This window comes from Diabrotica virgifera, chromosome 1 (genome assembly GCF_917563875.1).
Source record: "Diabrotica virgifera virgifera chromosome 1, PGI_DIABVI_V3a".
Lineage (NCBI taxonomy): Eukaryota > Metazoa > Arthropoda > Insecta > Coleoptera > Chrysomelidae > Diabrotica > Diabrotica virgifera.
This window is the reverse complement of record NC_065443.1, coordinates 198,819,870-198,842,902: the sequence shown is the minus strand read 5'-3', so window position 1 is coordinate 198,842,902 and position 23,033 is coordinate 198,819,870.

Sequence of the window (23,033 nt, the reverse complement as noted above, 5' to 3'; positions counted from 1 at the left end):
CTGAGGTTTTAGTAATTTATAAATCATACAGGATGCCGAGGATATTAAGATGAGAGAATTTTAAATAATTCACAACTCATCTGCTCAGCGTGGTAGAAGTTGCAACAAGAAATATTCCTTAATACTCCTACAAAAGAGTAAATGAATTAAAAATGTATAAACATTTTCAATTTCTTTGCAACACGAAAATGCAGCAGCTGCATAATGCTCTGGTTAAAGAAATTTTCGTGTTGCAAAGAAATTGAAAATGTTTATACATTTTTAATTCATTTACTCTTTTGTAGGAGTATTAAGGAATCTTTCTTGTTGTAACTTTTACCACGCTGAGCAGATGAGTTGTGAATTATTTAAAATTATCTCATCTTAATTTCCTCGGCATCCTGTATGATTTATAAATTTTGAAAATCTCAGAAGGTGTAACCAAAGAAAGTATTCCACCTGTTGTTAATCTGGTGGTATGGGAACGATATTTATTGTCGTTTTCTGTGCTACTTCGATTGGTAACTTACTTTGTTTTTCGGTAGATGGCTCTAGTTCATCCGTGACATTTCTTTCTTTGCAATTCGGAAAGGCCCAAAGTGTGATGCTTGGGGAGATCGGAGAGAAAAGGAAATGGGACTATTGATGAGGGGGAAAAGACTTCCGAAACCGGTATAGACTCTTCCTGCACTCTCCGATTTAACCAGAGCATTATACAGCTGCTGCATTTTCGTGTTGCAAAGAAGTTGAAAATGTTTATACCTTTTTAAACAGACACAGTTTCATCAGTCCCACAGGCAAAAAATATTCAGTTACTACCTTGTCGTATTTTGACGTTCATTTGTGTCAGTCGAAACAACAAAAAACGTGACGTCTAATGGTGGGAAACTATTGTAAGTGATCATGATTTATAGGTTTATACCGATAATTTCCCACCTCTGCGGTTTCATTTATTTTTACTTCACAGCGCATTATGTTGTCCATCTTTTGGGTTATTTTGCCAGTTATTAGCGCGCTCATCACTATATTTTTAATATTGTTATCAAGCAGTAAGATCATAATTATGACAAGTAACATTATAATAAATTCCAAAGCAGCGAATAATCTGGGAATTAACCTAGAGGGGATTGATTTACAAAAGTATAGTAAATCCGGTAGTTCTCGTGGATCACGGCCAATGATAACGCATGTAGGCGAGGAATTCTGTGGCTTGGTTCTAAAAGAGCCAATGTCAAATTTTTGTTTTTTTGTACAGCTTCCTTTTGAATTTAATATTGACCACACAAAATGCAAAAAATTGAAATTGGCCATTTTAACACCAAGTCACATAATGTGGATTAATGCTAAAAGGGCCAGTGTCAATTTTTTGCATTTTGTTTGGTCAATATTAAATTCAAAAAAAGCTGTACAAAAAAACAAAAATTTGACATTGACCCTTTTAGAACCAAGCCACAGAATTAAAGCTTTACACCCCTAACTTTTTTAAAGTAAGACGGTTCGTTATGAAAAATTTTGCATTTGATTCTAGAGAGGCTCAGAAAAATTCTCGACCACTTGGCGTGAGAGACAAATGAATTATGCATTGTTATAGGCGGCATTTTTCAAAGTGCATATAAAAGTTTTCAATAAGTAAAAATACACAACTCGGAAAATAATTATGGAAATAAGTTCAATTTTCATACTCGGGGGTTTTTGAGGTCGCTGAACGGGAATATCGCACCGGCGAAGCTTGTGCCCAGTATTTTCGTCGTCTTCAGGAGTTTTATATAAACTCGTTATGGACATAGTTGAAATTTATTATATCGAGGTTTTTGAGGTCGCTGAACACTAATATTGCATCAAAGATTCTGTGTGAGGTACCTGGTGCCCGGTATCTACGTCATCACGTCATCTTATGCCCGATATCTACATCGCCTCCTAGAGCTTTATTAAAATAAAATTGGTTATGAAAATAGTTGAAATTTATTATCTCGGAGATTTTGAGATCGATGGACACAAATATTGCGTAGAAGATGGTGCACGAGGTACCTGGTGCCCGGTATCTATGTCGTCTCCTCGACCTTAAAAACGCCGAGATAATAAATTTCAACTATTTTCATAACAAATTTTCATTAAACTCCAGAAGATGACTTAGGTACCGAGCACAAGGTACCTCGTACAGCATCGCTGAAACAATATTCGTGTCCAGCAACCTTAAAAACTTTGGGATATTTGTTGTAAAACATAGGTTAAAACAAAATAAATATATTCAGTCTAATTATTTAAAAAAAAAAATAAAAATAATATATGTCATTCTATTCGTCGCAGCGAAGTCCTCCTCCGGATAGACGTCTGGAAAAGAAGAACAAAATTAACAATAATATGAAATGTTCTTACACGCTATTCAAATATATAAATTTATCGGGAGCTCGCTCACTACGCTTGCCACCGTTTATTTATGAGCCGCAAATTACCTCACCACGGTACACCTTGCGGCTCGAGTTGGCTTGCCTTAGCGCGAGATCACTTCAACACGGTGCCTCGGTACTTAGGTCGGCCTGCCTAGCTCACCTCGCTTGGCTGGTTGTGGAGCCCAGAACTGTCGTTCAAGATGCCAACGGTAAACGATAAGCTGATCTACCAGAGACGACCGAAGGAGCGCCATTGTAACGAGTAGTTCTTTCAAGGACGACAGACTCAGTAAAACACAGGTTAAAAATAAAGTAAATATATTTAAGTTAATTATACACAGTTTAAAACAAATAAAATAAAATACAATTCCATCTTCTGCAAAAGAAAAACAATATTAAACTTTATTACAGTCATCCGATCATAATAGCAACATTAAAATAATACGATAAACAATATATACAATAACAATCTCGCTACGTTAAATCAACGTAGCCTGGATACCCCGCATTCCACTGCAATGCAGTCACTCGTTCGTCGCTACTACCGCCTACTGCGATAACGACTATGGCAAGACTCCACGTCACTACTGTGGCGTCCGCCTAGGCATAGTTCTACTTCAATATACGGTGCATCTTTGCCAAGCCAGCTAATGCTAGTTCAACACGCAAGCAGCAGCTATCGAGCCATTGCTAGTTCAATTCGCTAGCAACGACTAATTTTCTCATTCTAGTCTACATTGTTTGATTTGCTTGTCTGGATAATGTTCAGAAGAAATGCGTTCAATGTGCTTCCCCGTTTAGGATTTTGTCCTCTTCAGGGTTTGAGGTGAATGTATTGTGTTGGCAGCAAAAGCAAACAGTCCGAAAAACACACTGGGGCAAGCGCCGTGTCCTGGTGTTCTTGGATCCTGGGTTATGCCGGACGGTGGTGTCCAGAAGGCTAAGAAGTCAACAGAGAAGAAAGTTTGATGGATTGTTGTTGGTTCCATAGACATTTACGTGTACTGTTCGTGCTTTGCTCTCGACCAGTCTCCCTAGAAACCATTGTACAACGACAGGCGAACCTGCGTCCCTCGTCGGCGGTCAGGAGGTGGCTTTGAGCGCAGCGTGGACAGTGTGCGTTCGAGTGGAGAAAATAGTTGCGGCTATTTTCTTGGGACGAACAGGTATAATTGTGCAATGAAGTTGGGAAACCGCAAAAAACCAACTTCTCCCTGTTCGGGGTAGGGAAGAGGAAATGTTAGAGGTGGGTACGGTAGGCTAACGGGGTAGCCTCAAGGATGTTTTCGTACTCCACCGGGAGTTCGTCAATGCATGTTTGCATTAGAGCGGACGGTACATGAATCTTTTTGCGTTTGGGCTTTCGGTGGAGTACGTGGCCGGAAGATGAACAGGAACATTTGAGAGATTCTTGTGTGTCGGAAGGGGGGCCGTTGATTACTTTGATTGTGAAGTTCCTGTTCAGAGAGTTTATTCTCTCGGTGATTTTAGGGGTGTTCGAGATGTTATGGATTTCGTTTGAGGGATATCGCCAGTGCTCATAGTTACATCTACGCAAGACTCTACGCTCTGTCCTCAACAACCTCTCTTGTTTTTGTCTTGAACAAAGAGAGTAGATACACGATTTGTACTCCATGACGGGTCGAATAAAGGTCTTGTAAGTGTGAATGAGAGTCTTCTTGTGTGTCTTGCCAATTTTTCCCGAGAGAGCGTTGAGAAGTCTGGCCCTGTTCCTTACCCTATCTAAAGTTGCCTTTAGATCTGCGTCCCAGTTGAGAGTCCTGGTAAACAGTACTCCCAAATAGTTCGCAGTCGGGCTAACAACAAGCCTTTCTCCCAACAGTCTCAGTGGATGTTGGTCGTCATCATTGCATATGATTCTATTTGACACAGAAGGGGGGCGAAACACAATTGTTGTTGTTTTGTTCGCGTTCAGCGTGACTCTCCACTTACAACACCATCCGCCGACGCCGTCCAACAGAACCTGGGCTCTTCTAAAGAGGAGTCTTGGGTTGTATCGAGAGGTTGTTGAGAGCAGAGTCGTGTCGTCCGCATAGAGAAACAGCCGAGTACCTGGGATATTTTGGTTAGTGATGTCGCTGTTGTAGATGATGTACAACAGCGGTGCTAGGACTGAACCCTGGGGAACTCCAGCTTGTGGAGTGAAGGGGGTGGACCTTTGATCGCCTATTTTAACTCTGACAGTACGGTTGTGGAGGTAGGAGTGTACAATTTTGGTAAATTGCAATGGTAGCCCGATGTCCAGAAGTTTCCGAACAAGCCCGTCGTGCCAGACCTGGTCGAAAGCCTTCTGCACATCCAGAAATGTGGCTATGGCGAATGAACCATCGTTGATGGTTTGAGTAACTTTGGTAGTGAAATCTATTAATGCATGTTTAGTAGATTTACCTGACTGGAATCCGTATTGGAATTTTGGTATGATATTGTGGTTTTCGAGAAAGTCATTGAGCCTCTCTTTTAGGATTAGCTCAAGAACTTTACCCAGAGTATTGATTAATGAAATTGGTCTATAGGATTCCACGTCGGTTGGGGGTTTGCCTTTTTTCAAAAGCATGATGGTGTTCACCTTCCAAGGAGTAGGAAAGTGGCTGTTTTTGAGACATGCATTGAATATTTTAGTTAGAAGAGGAATGATACTCTCTGGAAGTTTTTTGAGGCACCTTCGGTTGATGCCATCAGGTCCGGGAGCGCTGTTTTTGCCGATTTGGCAAAAGCTCTCCGTTTCCCTGTCTGTGGGGGGGTCCATGATTGGATCATAGACTGGAATGTAGTGGTTGGGAGTAACATTTACAATGTATTCTGTGTTGAATTTAAATATGCGATCAAAGTTCGGGTTATCTGGGGTTTGAAAATTGTTTTGAAGCGAATTTCTGAATGCTTCGGCTTTCCCTTCTGGGGAATTGACTATGTGATTATTGACCAACAGATGGGATGGTTGAGATACTTTTTGTTTTGTTAGGACTTTGAATTTTTGCCAGAATTTACCTCCGTCTCTGTAGTCCAGTTTTGAGGTAGCATCTTCCCACCGGCGAGCCGTTAGGACAGATATCTCCCTCTTTATCCTGGCACAGATCCGGTTGTACTCTGTTTTGATTAGTGGGTTTCTGTTGGCCTTGTATTGACGTAGAAGACGTCGTTTTTGTTGGCTTTTGGCAATGATGTATTGTGGAAGTGCCGGTGATGTATAGGTTATTTGTTTGAGTGGAATTGCGTGCGTGATCGCCTCAGTGATGAGGTTCTCGATATCGGTTGCACTGGTGTCGATACTATCGTTAGTATCGAGTTCGCCTAACATAGGGAGATTTTGTGTGATGAAGTTTTCGCATTCAGTCCAGTTAGCGTGACGATAGTCTCTTATAGATCTTGGAGGGTTTGGTTGTTTTGGAATTAGTATGTCGGTGTCGACAAGAAGAGGTAAGTGGTCTGACGTTATTGAATCGCCCATGTGGCATCTATCCCCGAACCGATCCAGAATGTTACTAGTAACTAGGATGTGGTCGACAATAGAGGCCCCATTGGCGTTCATAAACGTGAATTCAGTGTTGGTGATTCTTGAAATGGGAAGGTATAGTAGATAATCCGTGAGGCGGATGCCTTCTGGGTTTTGACGGTGATCACCAAACTGTGTGTGTCTACAATTTAGATCGCCCATCAACACAGCTTTGCCGAGCCCCGAAAAGTACTCTAGCAAATGCCTGTTGAGTGGTTGATCCGGGTGTTTGTAGTAAGAGACTATCGTGAGGGTTTCGTTATTGGGGATATGCACGTCATTTGCCAGGAAGTCCACATCAGGTGGACGAAAATTTTGTGGGAATGTGTGTGTGTTGTGCGGTATTTCGTGTTTCACGAGAATACCATTCCCACGTGAAACCTGACAGCGGCTTCGATGGATGATCGAATATCCTGCGAAGTGTGGATCGTTTTTCGACAGAGTATCTGTGAGTGCGAGGATCTGGATGTTATGCTTCGACAGGATATTCTTGATGAGGGGTCTCTTTTTGGAGAGACCCTGACAGTTGACTGTGCCTAGGGTGAAATCCATAAAGTGAGGGTGTTTAGTGGTTGGAGCGGAATGTCACCGTGACATTGCTCCCGTACCCGTGGACCACTGTCGAGTGGTCGTAGACTTGGCTAATCAGATTAGCCGTGATTGCAGCGATATGTTCACGAAGTTCGGGCAACAAGTTAAGCAACAGAGCAGTCTGAATCGACAAGATGTTCTTTGTTTCTGTAGGGAGTTCGAAAGGGGGGAATGATCTTTCGATCGTAAGTGGCTGTATTTCGTGTTGGGCGGAGGGGATGGTGTGTCTTTGTGGACACTTGTTGGAGTATGCGGGGTGGTCACCGCCGCAATTCGGGCATTTGGGTTCCTGCTGTTTGGTGCAGGCGCTGGATTTGTGGTTGCCGCCGCAGTGGGGGCAGACGAATGCTTTTTGGGGGCATTCGTCGATGGAGTGTCCGTTTATGCAGCATTTGCTGCAATATTTTGGAGTGGGGATTGTAGAGTCGGAGCCATGAGGAAGTTCGGCATTGTAGATTTCACCATCTAGAGTTATGCCTCGGCTCAATGCTGACGTGAATTTCTCCAAGGATTTGGTCACCACCTTGATCACTTTAGAGTCCTTGCCTGTTTTGTAAGCTTTGACTCTCCACAGTCTTTCGACCGGGAATTGCTGTTCTGTGAGCAAGTCGGTGACCTCCTGCTCGGAGTAATCCACGTCGATTCCAGTAATGCAGAGGAGGTAGGTGGGCTCTTTTGTGGAAGTGTTAATTTTCTCATTCTCATGGCTCGCCTTAAATATGCTCTCGATGACACTACTCCTTCGATTTCCCCCATCGGTGCTATGCGCCAACAAGGATGCTCCTACAGTCGTCTCTGGTCAAACGGCCCATCGTTTCGCTCTGGCATCATATCGTTACAACATGTCTTAATGGAACTCCGCCTGGAGTGGTGATGCTGGGTGAATCGAGTAGCTCAGAAGTCACCATCACTGCCGGTCCCAAGCCCGGGTAAAGGAGGAGGGTTGAAGAGCAAAACTAGCGACCTACCCTTCGTAAAAAAAAACAATGCTCAAAGAACTGGAACAGTAGCCTCGGATACTGGATAGAATAACGATGACGACCTAGCGAGAAAACGGAAAAAACGAATGTGGAAAAAAAACCTGAAGAGAAATATTCTACGATTCGCTTGCTGGAACACTACATCGTGGAACGCTAAAGACCAAGAAATTATATTAGAAGTAGAAAAGCACAAAATAGACATATGTACAGTCTCAGAGACAAAGAAAAAGGGTAAAGGTAACACAGTATACAGAAATCATATATTCTTCTACTGCGGAGTAGACAAGAACATCAGAGCACAAGCAGGTGTTGGCATATAAGTAAACAGAAAATTTGAAAATAACATCGAAGAGGTTAATTACACCAACCAGCATATAATGGATATTTTAATGAAGTTAGCTAATGAAAAAATCCATATTGTTAGCATTTATGCACCAGATGTAAACAAACCAAAGAACGAGAGAGACGAATTTTTCGAAAAACTTCAAGAGACCCTAGATAGATTGCCACAAACAGAAAAAATATTCTTGTTGGGAGATTTCAACTCAAGAATAGGAAATACACCCATCCAAGGAATAATGCACAAGTTCAACGAAGCACCAACAAATGATAACGGAGATTCACTAATAGAGATATGTGCACACAACGAGTTGCGTATCAACAATACATACTTTGACCAAAAAGAACAACATAAATATACATTCACTAACACAAGGGGTCACAGATCGATGATTGACTATGTGATAACCAACAGAAAAGTTCACCCACGGGAAGTACTTGACGTACGCACAATGACGTCTGCGAATGTGGGAACGCAACACGGAATGGTTATATGTAAGTACCGTCACGCGTACATAATAGAGAGAAAGAAACCACCTAACTACATCACCAAGTTCAACATAGAATCCCTACAAGACGAAAGTACTAAGGATCTCTACCAAAAAAGACTTGAGGAAAAGATCAATCTTAGCCCTATTGAAATCACAGACAATATAAACGAAGCATGGGAAAAAATAAAAAATCATATAACTAGTAGTGCAAAAGAAGCCATTGGAGAAAGAACAATTGACTTAAACGGCGGCAGAAACCAAAAACCATGGTTCACACAGGAAGTCAAAGATTTAGCAAAAGAGAAGAAAGATGCATACGTAAGATATATTAACAATAGGACCCCAGAAGAGTATCAAAGATATAAATCAGAAAGAAATAGAACAACTAACAGAATCAAAGATCTAAAACAAATATATTGGGAAAAATTCTCAAATGACATGGAACATGATTTACGAGGAGGTCAAAGGAAGGTATGGAACATGTTGAGGAACAGGAAGAAGCCGGTTACCGAAGAATTACAAATTAACGCAATAAAACCAGAAGAATGGGTAACTCATTTCGAGAATCTATACAAAGACGATAACGACGATAATAATGAAGTACAAAGAAATGACCTACAAAACATTCACCAAGAAGAAACAGAGAATGACAACATCACCCAAGAAGAAGTAAACGAAGCAATCAAAAGATCAAAAAATAGAAAATCACCAGGTCCGGATAATATACCAAATGAATTAATTAAATACGGAGGTACAAAAATAATAGAAGAGATAACAACATTATTCCAAAAAATTGTAAACAACATGACAGTACCAGAGGAATGGAGAGAGAGTATAACAATACCCATCTACAAGAAAGGCGTAAAGACAGATCCTACGAACTACCGAGGAATTACACTACTCAATTCTACATCAAAACTATTGACAAAAATTCTATCCCAAAAAATATATAAGAAAGCCGGTGTATCGGAAGAACAACAGGGTTTTCGCCCAAACAGATCTACAATAGACGCTATTTTCATAATGCGACAATTAGTTGAGAAATCAATAGAATTCGACAAGCCCATGTTAACATGCTTTGTAAATCTGAAACAAGCATTCGACAGAGTACGATTAAAGGACGTGCTCAGTATCCTTGAAAAGAAAAACATAGGTCAGAGGTATAGAAACATAATCAAAGAGCTCAATAGATCCAACCAAACACGAATTAAAACCACACACGGGCTCACGGAAGAAATCAAAATCAATGCAGGCATTAGACAAGGGGGACAGCCTCAGTCCATGCCTATTTAATTTAATAATGGATGAAGTTATAGGTAGTGTTAACATAATGAATCAGGGATACAAAATGGGTAACCGAACCATGAGAATACTTTGCTACGCAGATGATGCAATCTTAATAGCCGAAAACGAAGATGACTTACAACGCCTACTACAAAAATTCAAAATAACCGCCGAAAAGTATAACCTGACACTATCCAAAGAGAAAAACCAATCGATGGTAATATCCAGGAACCCAATTAGATGTAAGTTAGTAGTGGACGACCATATAATCGAACAGGTAATGGATTGCAGATACTTAGGTGTGGAAATATCTAGCGACAGGCATCTGTGGCAAGAATCAAAACATCAAGCAATGAAAGCAGCGAGAATATCTGGTTTCCTGATGGATATAATCTGGCGGAATAAATATATGAGCACCGAAAGCAAAGTCCGCGTACTGACATACGCAGCTGAGACAAGGGCCGAGACAACAAAGACCAAACAGATAATGAGAACAACAGAGATGAAAACCCTAAGATCCATAAGAGGTATCACACTCAGAGATAGAGTACGAAACGAAGACACATTGAGAGAGCTAGGCGTTCAGGACGTAGTGAGATGGACAAGAGCGCGACGACGCATGTGGAGGGACCACGTAGATCGGATGGACCCTGAACGTATGGCGCATTGGGCGAAAACACAGAAGCCCAACACCAAGCGACCCATAGGAAGACCCAAAAAACGATGGTACGAGAGTTAGAGCTCCGGATCGCAGCAAAGACTGTAACAGAAGAAACAGGACATAGTCCTATTACAAGAAGAAGAAGAAGATGTCTTAATGGTTTTCACGTTACACGTTACGTTACGCATTAGGGCTTGTTCATACAAGAGCGGTTTGCCAGTTTAAACGGTGGTAAACTGGCGGTTGCATAATATGTCCGATGTTGAGCGCTTGCATGTGTTTCTATGTTAACTTGAACCGCGGCGGTTGGGTTTTTCAGGTAGACCGCGACGTCAACGTTGGCAAACCGCCCTTATATCTACGAGGCCTTACAATACATGTGTCTGGACCCGGCATATTCTAAGCGCCACATTCCAAGCAATCTCCAAAAAAAATTTAATTTATTATACCTTATTCCAAATTTCCAAAGTCACAAATAATTTTGTTACGAAAATATGACTTAATAGGTTTTTGTCACAGGACAGTCTTCTGCAAGTATATTGTAATTTAAGAAAATAATTTAGTTATTGGAATCATTATTAAAAATTTTAAATAAATGAGATTTAAAAATAAGTTTTCCAGGTAATAAATGATACTCACTTAATCGTACTAGTTGATCACAGATTTATTATTTCTTAAATAAAAGCAAAATAAATAACTGTGAGCATAAAGGTTCATCTCGTTTTTAAGCGTGCCCGAAGAACCCAATTTTCCTTAAAATATCAATAATAATCACCATACGAATAGCCCGAGATCTAAGAATATCACTCTATTATCCAACGTATCCTTTTTCAGCGAGTCCCTGTAGCTCATTTCCATTTTATTTTCCACTTAACCAGAAACGCGGATCATTTATAAACTGAAAATATCTGAGCGCTGTCACATTTTTGACTTTACGAGGACCCAAACACATTATATCTTTCAAAATGATGCCCTTCCAGATAAATTTTGCGAAATGGATGTGTATACTTTAATATAACTTTAAGGGATGCTTCATTATTTTTATATAGGCCTAAATAGACAAGAATTTATGTTTGCGCCAAAAATATGTTGCTTTGGAGATATGAGATTGTATAGCGAATTTTTCGGATGCAAGCTTAAACTATCCTGTAAAGTTTGCAGTACATACTATATCCATATGCATTACTTTGGTAAAAGAAAAAAGAAACGATGAAAATAAAGACGATATTAAAGAAATGATAATCATTCAATTCCGGTTGCGTAATCATGAAAATAAAATTGTATACGAAATTAGTATACTATCTGAAAAAAAAGAAGAATACGGTATATGAAACAAATAATACCTCAACTTAATAAATAAACAGTTGGTTTCTAAGTTCCCTTTATGATAGTACATTTTTCTTATAATTTCACATCAGTATTTTCAAATCTGTTACAGGGAAATATTCGTAATTCAAACTATGACTCCCGAATATTTTTGTTGGCATAACTTAAGGAATAGTTTTCCAAACTTACAATCAAGTAAAAAACTTCTAATTTTTGATGATATATTTTATTTACTTCCTGATCAAGTCAGTTGTTATGTATCACTTCTCGAACGAACTGTCTATTTTTCGAGCAGGAAAAACTATGTTCCCTTAAAGTGAATCCCTTAACATCGATCTAGTGTCATTTTAATTTTACAATTTATTATCATCATGTAATTTAGAGTTTTTAATAACCAAAATGTAATGCTTGTTTCAGCTACTAGCAGGATATTTCACTGATGATGGTCCGAATGAACCGAAAACTTTCCGAAATTTTGTAATCCATTTGGATGAATTTTATTTTTTTTTCAATAAAATATAACATTATACATTAGAAGATTTTGCTTCATTGTAGGTTTATTTAAACTATGGTACACAGCCAACTACTGGAATTTGCCCTTTTAATATTTTAAGTAATTATCCTTGTCCTTTCTGATTTATTTAAAAAATTATCGGAATGATAACTATACCTGATATTATTCCTATTCTACTTAAATTTAGGCATACTACCTGTTTCCTCTAAGTGTCTCTTATTCTATTAGATTATTATCAATCCATATCACTATGCATCCAAACATGTTTGCTATATAGTATAGTATAGTTGATCCAAAAGATGGCATAACCCAGACATCCAAAGTGAAAGTTATCCTTCAACACCAAAATGTTCTATATGGTCCACACAATGTCCAGAAAAAAGTCACACCATTTTGAGCGTCGGGTTTGGGGGGGAGAGGGGGGAGAAATCGGTAAATTCGTAGTTTTTTAAGTTTTTCGCCAATATTTCTAAAACTATGCGGCTTAGCTTGAACAACCTTCTATCCAAATTGTTCTACATTAAATTTGAAATAAAAAAGGCCCTATGCATAATCTTTCTAAAATGAATGGTTCCAAAGTTACGGATGTAGTAAAGCATACCTGGTCCAAAGAAAGACCTAAGCCAAACATCCAAAGTAAAAGTTTTCCTCCAACACCAAAATGTTCTATATGGTCCACATATTGTTCAGTAAAAAGTTACACCATTTTGAGCGTCCGGTTTGGGAGGGAGATGGGAGGGAAGCCGGTAAATTAATAGTTTTTTGACGTATTTCGTCAATATTTCTAAAACTATGTTTTAGCGTAAACAATGTTATATACAAAAATGTTTTACATAAAATTTAAAACAAAAAATATTCTATACATAATTGTTATAAAATCAACGGTTCCAGAGTTACTGAGGGTGAAAAGTCGAGGTTTTCGATACTTTTTATATTTTTTGGGCAATATTTAAGATATAACTATACCAAAAACCCAGACATTTAAAGTGAAAGTTATCTTCCAACACCAAATTGTTCTATTTGGTCCACATAATGTTCAGAAAAAAGTCACACCATTTTGAGCGTCGGGTTTGGGGGGGAGAGGGGGGAGAATTCGGTAAATATGAAAAGTATCGAAAACCTCCAATTTTCACCCTCCGTAACTCTGGAACCGTTGATTTTATAACAATTATGTACAGAACCTTTTTTATTTTAAATTTTATGTAGAATATTTTTCTATAGAACATTCCTTACGCTAATGCATAGTTTTAGAAATATTGACGAAAAACCCAAAAAAAAAACTACTAATTTACCGATTTCTCCCCCATCTCCCCCCCAAACCGGGCGCTCAAAATGGTGTAACTTTTTACTGAACAGTATGTGGACCATATAGAACAATTTGGTGTTGAAGGAAAACTTATACTTTGGATGTCTGGGTTAGGCCTTTTTTGGACCAATTATACTATACTAGCTCCGTAACTTTGGAACCCTTCATTTTAGAAGGGTTATGCATAGGGCCTTTTTTATTTCAAATTTAATGTAGAACAATTTTGTGTAGAAGGTTGTTCATGCTAAACCGCTTAGTTTTAGAAATATTTACGAAAAACCTAAAAAACTACGAATTTGCAGATTTCTCCCCCCTCTCCCCCCCAAACCCGACGCTCAAAATGGTGTGACTTTTTTCTGAACATTATGTGGACCATATAGAACAATTTGGTGTTGGAGGATAACTTTCACTTTGGATGTCTGGGTTTGGGTCTAACTATACCATACTAATAGTTCATCTTTCGAATGTTTAACTTTTTCCGAATCAAACTTTTCTGTATTGAGCCATTCTATTACTAGTCCAGGACGCATCTGTTTTGAGATGGACGTTGAGAGATGACTCAAATTTTTTTGCAGAAATTGCTTGAAAATAATTCAAATTATAATATTTGAGTTATCCTCCCACTCAAAATGGTCCGGAACATTGTTTAAATAACCAAAAATTTCAAAATATGAAGGAAAAATTCGATTTTTGTATTGGTTTTTTGATTATAACTTTAAAATTATTCATTTCTGAGAAAAGTTGTACTGACATAAAAGTTGCGTAATTAAATTTCCTACCATAAAAAATTGGTTAAAAGTTTTAAAAAATAGTCACCCTTGTTGCAAAATAGCAATAATTGCGAAAAAAAACATACAATAACAAGTATTCGCATTTTACATTTTTCAACCATTTATGCTACACTTAGGACCTTCATATTTTACCCATAAATACTTTATGATATAGTAAAACAATACTGTAAATTTCTTTAAGATCGGTTTAATAGATTTTGTAAAATAAATTTTGCAATCCAGCTTTCGCAAAAATGATTCATTTTTTTAAAATGTTGCACGACTGAACATAAAGCAGATAGCAAGTTGAAATTTTTTTGCTTATAGAAGTGTACTGTACTTTTCATTTGCAATTTGCAAAATTAAAATAGATTAATTACCACGGCGTCAGGAAATTTTTTAAATAAACCTAAATTTTTGTGCTACGCGCAGGACAGCGGTGTTCGATCCACACAAGTTGATTTCCACCAAAATGTCTTCCAATCTTTATCTAATATATTATTTTCTTACTCTATATTTTGTTGTATTTTAATATTTTAATTCTACAAAAATCTAACTTATTTTATTATTGTCTGTGAAATATTGTTTAAACAATTGCATATGTTTAAAATAAACTTTTATTCTCTAAGTTAAAATATATGAACAAAGAAAGTTTTTGCTAAAAAAAGTGCTATTTCAAAGGATAGAGTATGTGTTTTAATTTTTGCAATAAACAAATTTATTTATTTATATCGAAATGTAATAAAAATTAAAATGTATAAATCATTATCAAAAGTCACTAGAATGCCCAATCAGAGCAAACTATCCGCTGTCCTGCGCGTAGCACCAATAATTAATGTTTATTTAAAAAAATTCCTGACGCCGCGATAGTTAATCGATTTTAGTTTTGCAAATTGCAAATGAAAGGTACAGAACATTTCTATACTCAAAAAAAACTCAACTTGCTATCTGCTTTATTTTCAGTCCTGTAACATTTTGAAAAAATGATTTTTTTTGCGAAAGCTTGATTTCAAAATTTATTTTGCAAAATCTGTTGAACCAATCTTAATGAAATTTACAGTATTGTTTTACTGTATTATATAGTTTTTCTGGGTGAAATATGAATGTCCTAAGTGTAGCATAAATGGTTGAAAAACGTAAAATGCGAATACTTGTTTTGGTATGGTTTTTTCGAAATTATTGCTATTTTGCAGCAAGGGTGACTATTTTTTAAATTTTTATCCAATTCTAGATTGTAGGAAATTTAATTATGCAACTTTTATGTAAGTACAACTTTTCTGAGAAATAAATACGTTTAAAGTTATAATCAAAAAACGAAGAAAAAAATCGAATTTTTCCTTCATTTTTTGATCTTTTGATTATTTAAACAATGTTCCGGACCTTTTTGAGAGGGAGGATAACTCAAATATTATTATTTGAATTATTTTCAAGCAATTTCTGCAAAAAAATTTGAGTCACCTCTCAACGTCCAAATGTACTAATATTTTTACAGATGCGGCCTGGTCTATACCGTGTCTATTCCACTATATATTTCCATATTTCACCCACTCATTTAGGTTGCCTACCCTACACATATTTCTTTGTTCTCATTTTTCCTTATTTTGTCCATTATGATTTGTCCTGTAATACTTTCTAATTGTCTTATTTCGTTTGTTTCTAAGTATAATCCAGTTTTTGTTTCTATTTTCAGGTGTTTCTTAGTTAAAATTTTGTAATTGAGAAATACCGTTGTTATGTGTTTACAACTTTTACCACTTGTTTACTTACTTTTTGCTTAATATGTCATCTCTCAATATTCGCTTGTGCACTGCTGGACATAGATCTCCCTCATAATTTTCCATTTATTTTGATCTTGTGCCTCTTGCATCCAATTCCTCTAACAACGTTTTAGATCGCCAGTCCAACGTGTTGGTGGACGATCTCTGATTCGGTAGGCATCATCTCTTGGTCTCCATTCCAGTATCTGCTTTGTCCATCAGCTATCTGTCATTAGAGCCACTTGACCTGCCCAGTTCCATTTCAGTGTTGCTACTCTCTCTACTGCATCACAGCCACTCCTGTTCTTTGTCGTAGCTGGCGGTTTGGGATCTTGTCTCTAAGTGAAACGCCCAATATAGCACACTCCATCGTCCTTTAAGACACATGGATTTTTTGCACTGTTCTCCTTGTAATGGACAACGTTTCAGCACCGTAAGTTGACACTGGCAAAACACACTGATTAAAGGGTTTTCTTTTACGACATATTAGTATTTGAAAACATGGTTCAGCTATATGTGAAGTTGGGGGTTGCTGAACGAAGGCACTACCACAACAAAAAAACTTAAACTTTTTACAGAAACTTTATTCTTATATAATTAAATGCACAATTACATTACGTTGACCTTGGAGATAGGTGGGGGATAACCCATGTCTCGGTAATTATATCCCCTGACTACGCGCTAGAGAGTGCAACGACAACGACGATGTCTCAGGTACACGACCTTCCTATTTATATCTGTTATAATTAAAAACAGTGCCAATATGTATGACCATATATGGTGAGGTACTATACGTATATCAAGAATGACGTGTGCTTTCTTTGCAGTCTTTTAAATGAGTTCAATACTTTGAACTTTGCTACTATCGTAATAAATTATACAACTTGCAATTATAATATTATTATGACCTTATTTTTATAACAAATAAATTAGGAAAATTCAGTTAGGGTTGTCGTGTACCATCACAGGCTGCTCAAGTCAGTCTTATATGAAGGAGAAGCTCAACGGTTTGGTTATCTTTTCCTATGCAAATCTCATGACCTAGGGATTTATAGGCACTTACCTGGTCTATGGATCTTGTTCCTACGCATATATCTTCTCTAACTACAAGATCTGTCATCATCTGGGTTTGAGATATATTTATTTTGAATCCTCCTTCTAGCGAGGAAAGGTAGAGCTGATTTAAAAGTTCTTTTTCCTCATCTATCCTATCAGCTATTTGTACAATATCATCTGCAAACCTCAGCTGGCTAAGCTTTTCTCCGCTAAGCTTAATACGTGATACATTCCATTCTATTCAAATTTAACTACTGGCTCTATTATTTGGCTTTCAATCCTAAATTGGCACATTTGTTTTTAATGTAACATTCTCTATATATTATGTTACATTGATGTCTGATCTATTTGTCTAATCAAAAATATCATCATCATCTTCTTCTTCTTCTTATGCCGTCTTCTAACGAAGATTGGCGATCACTTTTTTAAATGCTTCTCTGTGTTTTGCAACGTGAAATATCTGTTCAACACGATTTCTTCTTTCTTCCCAAGCTTTTTCCCCTCTACTCTTCCTTGCATAATGACGTGTAGCAGAGAGTATTTATCGTTCCGAAGTATGTGGCCCAGATACCATGTTTTTTTTATTTTAATTGTGTTCATAAGCTTCCTGCCATGTCCAATTCTTCTTTACACTTCTTCTTTTGAGACTTTTGCAGTCCAAGGAATTTTCAGAATACGCCTATATAGCAGCATTTCGAATGCTTCCAATTTTTATACGGATTGTGCTTTTAGAGTCTTCTACCCCATACAGTAGTTGCGACCAAACATAACATTCGACGAACCTCAATTTAATGTCCATATTCAATTTATTACTTGTAAACATTGACTTGAATTTTATAAATCCTTTTCGATCTATTTCTATTCTGACCTTTATCTTCTCATCTTGATCTAATTGTGAGTTTATAATGGCTCCTAGGTATTTATACTTCTCGACCCTTTCTATCGGTTAACCCTCCAATGTCAGATATATGTTGTCAACAGGGATTTTTGAGATCACCATGAATTTGGTTTTATTTATATTCATTGTTAGTCCCATCATTTTGCTTTCTCTGTTAATGATATCTAGGAGAATTTGTAAATCGTCTATATTCTCTGCCATTATTGCGGTATCGTATGCAAATCTTATGTTATTAATTATGCTCCCTCCAATCCTTACACCTTCAGTTTGTAACAAAACAGAAACTTCTGTTTCAGTAAAAGTAAAGGGGATGATAAGCTCCAACAGAAGTCAGAAAAAAAGATTGTCACTAGATGTAGCTAATAGGACAAAAATGTATGGCTTCTACGTTGAGAAGCCGAAGTAAGAAAATATTACTTTGCAGTAGTATTAGTGTATAGGGAAAAATGATAAGATGCAGATATAGCTGGACTGATAATAAAAGTATGAATATACAGATGCAAACTGAAGGGAGTTAAGATAACGGCAACTTGACACACAAGGATGGATATGGCCAATTTTGCATGCCTGTCGAAGACAGATCTATATCGAAGTAATAATGACTAAGAATGGAAATATTACGATAAGAATAATGTACTGAACCTGAATAAAGATGAATAATTGCTAAAGAAGAACAATTTAATTAAACAAAACAAATCATGGGCGCCAAGAAAATGATCTTTGATCACTCTCCCAGGTATCTTACACTGCTGTCAAATATTAAATGTATTAAATATATAAGTAAATGTGAATATAAAGAAATAATAAGAATAAATTATATACCAAATAAGTAAATATTTATTAAAAATAACTACTAGATCTTTAACAATCTCGGAGTTAAACCAAATGCATATTATGTGACTCTAAAATGACAAAAGTTATGGTTTATACTATTATGTATATCTAATATAACAACAGTCATGTTGTCATATATAACAAAATTATATACCTCTTTGGCAGATACGCCGACCTCAACGTACAATACCGCAAAATTATACATGTTTGGGAACTTACTAAACTTATATCAAAACCCAAATAAATCTTGAGAAAAATAATTAATAAACATAATGCATTAACCAAATGTCTGTGATATGAATTAAAATAGTTACTCAAGGCACAACACTAAATGTTCCCAAAACAAACCCCTTCCTCAAACTAATAACCAAGAGGTTCCCAGAAAATGAGCACCAGGGGTGGTGCTTAACCATGCCTCTTGTAGGCCCAGGTGCCAACACGAAAAGGAGCTGGAACGTCCCAAAAACTTGTTCATCCAAGTGACTTGACTGTGGCTGTGGCTGGTATCGCCTCTTTCCAGGTGGTCGAAGGATACATGGTAGGTTTTAATATTTCTCCCAAATGGCTAAAATCTAACATTTCCCAGTCTTAGTTTCAATTTCCAATTGAACATGTGTGAGTAAAAAAACAAAAGAAGAAGTAATGAAGAAGAGTTTTTTTTAGAATGAACAACAATAAAAAACATCCATTAGCATAGCTTATCAGATGTGAAAAGGTATTGTGTGTGACCTTGATGTAGAATTTAAATACAGAATATGATATTTAGAACAAAATATTATAGGAATATTATATTGCCAGTGTGATATGAGCATATAATTAATTTTTTTTATTCACAATTTATCAAATATTGGGTGTGGACAGACTTCAAACTTTATTAACCAAAAATTAATACTATTCGAACTTTCTCCGAACAAATATTGTACACGGTGGAATGAATAAAAAAACTAAATTCAATAATTAACAAATTTACTGAAATGAAATGTAAGATTTAACCTAACCTTTATATGTCAAAAAAATATTTACCGGAGTTTCCCTTATTAGTTATTGTTTTTCCTCAAGAACACGCTGGATGGATTTAACAAACCAACGGGACACCATTTCTACTTCCAATGGAACTGTATTTCCCAATAAATAACTTTTTTTTAAATGAGACCTTCCGCCATTATGGAACCCGAGGTCCACCTACCTACTTCCAGCGCACTTGACAGTCAAGTAAAAATCAAGCACGACCACCTTGTCGAATTTTTCAGGACACAAAAGAATATTTCTCACTAGGTGGCGTATATAGTACGTTCCATCAGTGATAACAAAACATAATTAGGTGTGGCATCGTTACAAGAAATTTTAAATATAAAAGATAATAATTAGATATAGTTAATTACGCAAAAATTAAAGAAATTAATTAAGAGATCAAAAGAAAATAATTATAAAAATAATTAAAGAGTTCAAAAATGATTCCGTAACGTGTCAAACCCTTACAAGTTCTTTCCCCTAGTGGCTCCTGAAATATTAGTTGGGAGTACACATTGAATAATTGTGGCCGCAGCACGCATCCCTGTCTGACACCTCTTTGAATTTCCACTTGTTTTGTCTCACTATTTTCTACCCGTACGACCGCTGTTTGATTGTAGTATAAATTTTTGATTAAATTAATATCCATGGGATCTAGCTGTATGTGTTTCAATACATGTATGAGTTTACCATGTTGAACTCTGTCAAACGCCTTTTGGAAATCTATATAAAGTATGAATACGTTTTTATTGTATTCCCGGCATTTTTGCAATAGTACATTGCGCACAATGCCTCTCTTGTTCCCATTCCACCTCTAAATTCAAACTGTGTGTTGTCTAATTGTTCTTCACATTTTTTATATATACGCTGTTGAATAACTTTGAGTAGTATTTTTAAGGTGTGGCTCATAAGACTAATTATTCGGTACTCATCGCAAGATTTAGGATTATTTTTCTTGGGTAAGGGTAGAAAGATAGATTTCAACCATTCATCAGGGAGTTGACCGTTGTGGTATATTTTGTAAAATAATTTAGTTAGACATTCTATATTTTCATCATTCAGGATTTTTAATATTTCTACAGGAAATTCATCGGGACCTGACGCTTTACCACTTTTTAAGTTTTTAATTGCCTGTTTCACCTCTGATGTCAGAATTTTTAAATTTTCATTAATTAGTAATGCTTCATTTATTTCTTCTCTTCCCTAGTATCTGCAAATAGGTCCTTGATGTATTGCTCCCAAGTTTGTTGTTTTTCCTTTTCTGATAACTGGAGATCACCAATGGAGTTTCGTATAACTTGTGGTATTCTCTTCCGTGTATTACCTGTGATTTCTTTCAGTTTCTTATGTATGTTATGTGTGTCATGTTTCATATTAAATTTTTCTCTTTCTCTGCAATTTTCTTCCATCCAGCGTTCATTAGCTTCTTTGATCTGCGTTCCTACTAGTTTCTTCATTTGCTTGTATTTTGCTTTATTTGTATTTTTGTATTTTCGTTTTTCTTCTATGAGTTTTATAATACCTTGTGTCATCCAGTCATTTTTGGCACTTGGTTGTTTTTTTATCCACAAACGTTTGCCCAGCGTTAAGTACTGCCGATTTCATTTCATTCTAGGCACTATTAACACCTTTTTTGACGCTTCTGTGAATTCTGGTGCAACTGCTTCATTTATTTGTTGTTGGCATTTATCATTCTCAAGCTTTGACAAATCTAGCCTCTGAATGTTACTTTTTTTCTGTTGTTTTCTCAGTTTAATATTAACGTTGGCAAGAAGTAGATTGTGGTCGGAGTCTGCATCAGCACTAGGATACGTTTTAACGCTTTTAATCCCATTTCTAAATCTTTTGTTGACAAGAATGTAATCGATTCGGTTTCTTATCAGATTATTTTCGTTGTCTCCTTGTGCACTCTATGTATAAAGTCTCCTTGGTGGTAATTGATAAAAGGTGTTTGTGATGACTAGTTCTTTCTCTTGACAATATTGCATTTGTCTATTTGACAATATCGATCTATTTGTCTAATCAAAAATATCATCATATGGTTACAGAATCTTCCGCTTCTGAACATTTGCTGTTTCTGATAATAAATAGCAGGTAAACAATTGGGGATTATACTTATACTGTCCCTTTCTCCATTAGTTGGGTATTCTTGATAATTTTAAGATTTCATAAAATATAATTATTAACTCTTGATTCCTTTATATCTTTTTTATTTTTACGTTGATTCGTTTGGTGTAATTGCTAGTGTTTCAGGTATTCCGTTATTCCGGTTGTTTAGTTTATTTGTCTGATAGCCCAATAAATGATCGTTTTGGAGTGTAATTTTCAGGGGCAACTCAGAATTGCATGAACATTTGGATTTAGGTTCTACTTACATTCCACTTCAAAGTTGAATTTGTGCCGTTGGTTGCTTTTACTTGGGGGGTGACAGTCACCCCTTCTCGATGGGTGAAAAAGGCGTGTTTAAAACAAGCCCGGAAATGGATAAATTGACAGATTATAAGCAACTTTTGTTCTATAAAGTTTTTTACGAAAGTCAACACTTCTCGAGTTATTCGCGATTGAAAATGTTGATTTTTCGACAAAAAAACTATGTTTTAAGACCGTTTTTCACAAATAACTCAAAATGTAAATATTTTATCCAAAAAATAGTTCTTAGCAAAAGTTTAGGTTATAAATAAACGAAAAAAAAATGGTGTATCAGTAAAGTCTATAAATTGAGTAAAAGCAAAGTTGTAGCTCATAAAAAATATATTATTCGTCTAATTCCAAATCGAATAATTCAACGCGAGATCACCGAAAATTAAGCATTTTTCGGGAAAAGCTTATTAACATGTTTAAAGTATCCGAAAAATGCTTTATATTTGTTTTTTACAAAAGTTCCTAGCATGAAAATAAACGAGTTACACTGAAAAAAAGTTAGCCCTTTTTCTGGTAAAAAAATATCGTGAAAACCTCCCTCTATTTAGCACCCTAAATAAAACTAATCGTTACCGCTTTACCATTTATTTTAACTGTAATCGTATTGTTTATTATGCTCTGTAAGTTTGATTAGTTTGAAGTAATTATTTTTGGAAAAAAAAATTGGTTTTATAGTAAAAAAAAATCTCTTAAAATTTTTGAAAAATTTCAAATTAACTTAAAAATATTAATGATAAGAAAAATCTTAAAGAGTAAAAAAATGTATTATAAATACGCTAGTTTCATTTTGTTTTTCCGGAAGACAAAAATTGGTTGATATAGCTGTTCAAAATTTGCACACACTCGTGATTAGTGACCTGTTCAAGCTTTTTCAACTATAACCCTTTCAAAAATAAGCACTTTAAACCGGTGAG